The 4183-nt window shown below is 45.5% G+C and overlaps 1 pseudogene; it reads left to right on the top strand.

Annotated features, from left to right (window-relative positions):
- The window catches only part of LOC108542830 (protein SET-like), a 17969-nt pseudogene extending 15377 nt beyond the window's left edge, over positions 1-2592 (top strand).
- Positions 2593-4183: the final 1591 nt, after the last annotated feature.

Genomic DNA, 4183 nt, shown 5'->3' on the forward strand with positions numbered 1-4183 from the left:
CAAGTAAATACGGACGACAGTATAAATGTATTTTTTTATTTATAATTTGTTTTTTCTCCTATATGATTTGAAAGACAATTGAGTAAAGCAATAACTATAAATCTGTGTGGATGGGCACACAGTGTAATGTAATTTGTATGACAACAGTACAAGAAGGGCAAAAGAAATTGAACTATACACAAATATTCCATATACTATTGTAATAAAGTTGGTATTAATACAAACATTATTAAAAATTAATATACTAAATTGTAATCCCCAGGACAACCAAAAAAAAACAAATAAAAAGTACAGTCAGCTGGGCGCGGTGGCTCATGCCTGTAATCTCAGCACTTTGGGAGGCCAAGGAGGTCAGATCACCTGAGGTCAGGAGTTCGAGACCAGCCTGATCAACATGGAGAAACCCTGTCTCTACTACAAATATAAAAATTTAGCCGGGCGTGGTGGCGCATGCCTGCAATCCCAGCTACTAGGGAGGCTGAGGCAGGAGAATCACTTGAACCCAGGAGACAGAGGTTGCGGTGAGCTGAGACCACACCATTGCACTCCAGCCTGGGCAACAAGAGTGAAACTCCGTCTCAGAAAACAAAAGAAAAAAAAAAAAGTTCAGTCAAATAAACAACAAGGGAATTAAAATGGTATACACTAGAAAATATCTAACACAGAAAAAAGTAATGAGTCAGGCATGGTGGTGCGCCTATAGTCCCAGCTACTCAAGTGGCTGAGGCGGGAGGATCCCTTGAGCCCAGGAGTTCAAGGCCACAGTGCACTATGATCAAGGCTATGAATAGTCACTGCACTCCAGCCTGGGCAACATAGTGAAACTCTATCACCATGGGGAAAAAAAAAAAGTAATTGAGACAGAAAGTAACAAAAAAGAAAGAAGACGCAGAAAGCAAGTATAAATAGACAAGTATAAACCCTGCCTTTCAGTAATTAAGTTAAACGGAATGGAGTATAAACCTTGCCTTTCAGTAATTACCTTAAATGAAATGGATTACATGTTCCACATAAAAAACAGAGACTGGGGGAATAAATTAAAAAATTGGGGGCCAGGCGCGGTGGCTCACGCCTGTAATCCCAGCACTTTGGGAGGCCGAGGTGGAGTTCAGGACCAGCCTGGCCAACTTGGCGAAACTCCGTCTCTACTAAAAATACAAAAATTAGCCAGGCATGGTGGCGGGCGCCTGTAATCCCAACTACTTAGGAGGCGGAGGCAGGAGAACTGCTTGAACCGTGGAGTTGGAGGGGATGGGGGCAGAGGTTGCCACGAGCCGAGGTCACGCCACTGGACTCCAGCCTGGGTGACAGAGCGAGACTCCATGTCAAAAAAAAAAAAATGTGACCTTAGTCCTATGAGCTTCTTCCTGATGAGCAAGGAGGCCCTTGGGTCCAGACTTTCCTCCCAGAATGACCCCCAAACACCAGTCCCTGCCCCCGCCTGAAAGGAAGACGTGGCGCCAGCCCCTGACAGAGGCCAGAGGAAGAGAGGAACAGAACAAGCAGCAACCAAGCCCACGAGGAAGCAGAGCATGAAACAGGCTTCAGAAACAGGCTTAGCAAGTGAGCGGCGAGCGGACTGGGAAAGCGAACATAGACAAACTCAGTCCACCACATTCTTCAGGGGAGATCAGAACTGACTGCCAAAATCCCCAATTTCTGGTAATAACATTTGTCAGCCATCCACAAGCATATGCACTGCTTGGGAGGAGGACGAAGAGGCACTGCATTATTTGACCAGCACTGAAGTGACAGAATTTGATGATATTAAATCAGGTTACAGAATAAATTTTTATTTTGATGAAAATTCTTACTTCAAAAATAAAGCTTTCTCACAGAATTTCATCTGAGAGTCATGATCCATCTTCAAAGTCCACGGAAATCAAATGGAAATCTGGAAAGGAAACTCTTCAAGTCAAATGCGGAAGAAAGCCAGTAGGAAGAGGCATCCTGAGGAACCAGACAGGTTCTTCACCTGGTTTACTGGCCATTCTGACACAGATGCAGATGACCTAGGAGAGGCCAGCAAAGACCATACTTGGCCAAATCCATCACAGTGCTCCTTGGTTCCCAACATGGATGATAAAGAAGGAGAAGACGAAGATGATGAGGAGGAGGAACTGGAAGGCACTGATGAAGAAGGGGATCAGGAGAGATAACTAATAGAACACGCATGGACTAGAACCTTCTTTTTTTAAAGCTGTCTCCAGTTGCCGGGAGCTTGCTTTTTCCCCTTGTGCTCACCCGGTTCTTGAGGTCTCTCTTGTCTACAGCGTGGATCTCAACTTATCTGGGGGGGAAATACCTTGAGGAGAATAAAATGTGAAAAGAATCTCTACCTCTTTCTGTTTCAGACTCATTTTTATCCCTTCCTGTCTCAACAAACTTGTATGGAATCAACATCACCATGTTCTGTGGAAAAGAGAACAACCTTCTGCCCCCTTTGCGCTGCTGGAAGCTACAGGGCACCAGGCCCCGATAATGCAGAGAATTCTGGCTTTTCTTCCCTTCTCTGTATATCAGGCTCAGAGAAAACATGTATCTACTTGCTATTGTTTAAAAAAAGAAAACTTCAGACCAGGCACAGGGGCGCACACCTGTCATCCCAGCACTTTGGGAGACCAAGATGGGAGGAGCACTTGAGGCCAGGAGTTCAAAACCAGCCTGAGCAACATAGCAAGACCCCATCTTTACAAAAAATTTAAAAATTAGCTGGTCATAGTGGCAGATGCCAGTGGTCCCAGCTGATTAGGAGGCCAAGGTGGGAGGACTGCTTGAGCCCAAGGTCGAGGCTGCAGTGAGCTATGATCACACCACTGCACTCCAGTCAGGGTAACAGCAAGAACAGGCCTCTAAAAAACACAAAAATAAAACAAAACAAAAATTACAATTAAAAGCTTTAAAAAATAAGGTTACAGGCCAGGCGTGGTGGCTCACGCCTGTAATCCCAGCACTTTGGCAGGCTGAGGCAGGCGGATCACCTGAGGTCAGGAGTTCGAGACCAGCACAGCCAACATGGTTAAACCCCGTCTCTACAAAAATACAAAAATTAGCCGGGCACAGTGGCACACGCCTGTAATCCTAGCTACTCGGGAGGCTGAGGCAGGAGAATCACCTGAACCTGGAAGGCGGAGGTTACGGTGAGCCAAGATCACGCCATTGCACTCCAGCCTGGGTGACAAGAGCTAGACTCCATCTCTAAATAAATAAATAAGGTTACAGAAGGCCAGCAAAGGGTGGGTCTCAAATGCCTGGGTGGGCTGCGTGGCCATTCTGATAACACGGCTCCTCCTCTAGCGTGATTAATGGAGATGTGCGATGGACATCCTTGCAGTTTAAGGTGACACCTTAAAAATAAAATCTCCTACGGCCGGGTGCGGTGGCTCAAGCCTGTAATCCCAGCACTTTGGGAGGCCGAGACGGGTGGATCACGAGGTCAGGAGATTGAGACCATCCTGGTTAACACGGTAAAACCCCGTCTCTACTAAAAAATACAAAAAAACTAGCTGGATGAGGTGGCGGGCGCCTGTAGTCCCAGCTACTCCGCAGGCTGAGGCAGGAGAATGGCGTAAACCCGGGAGGCGGAGCTTGCAGTGAGCTGAGATCCAGCCACTGCACTCCAGCCTGGGCGACAGAGCCAGACTCCGTCTCAAAAAAAATAAAAAATAAAAAATAAAATCTCCTCTATCAGGTAAGAAAAATACATATACATGATTCAACTGCTGAATCTACAAGATCCAATCTCAGATGGAAAGGACTAAAAGAGACATCCCTTCTACTGAAGACACAAAGAGATTAAAAGCAAAAGGCCAGAAAAAGATATAGCATGCAAAATAAACCATTAAAACTGAAGTGGCTATACTGATATCGGACAAAATAGACTTTAAAACAAAAACATTTATAGAGACAAAGAGGGACATTTCATAACGAGAGAAAGGTCAAAACAACCGGGCAGACGTAACAACTATAAACACACGCACGATAACGCAGCCTCAAAACACGAGGCAACAACCAACAGAACTGGAGGTACAAACACGAAATTCAGCAGTACTGCAGATCTCATACTCCACTCCCCATAACTAATACTCAGCAGTACTGCAGATCTCATACTCCGCTCTCCATAACTAATACTCAGCAGTACTGCAGATCTCATACTCCGCTCTCCATAACTAATACTCAGCAG

This window comes from Rhinopithecus bieti, unplaced genomic scaffold (assembly GCF_001698545.2).
Source record: "Rhinopithecus bieti isolate Rb0 unplaced genomic scaffold, ASM169854v2 scaffold_23276, whole genome shotgun sequence".
In the NCBI taxonomy this organism is placed as follows: domain Eukaryota; kingdom Metazoa; phylum Chordata; class Mammalia; order Primates; family Cercopithecidae; genus Rhinopithecus; species Rhinopithecus bieti.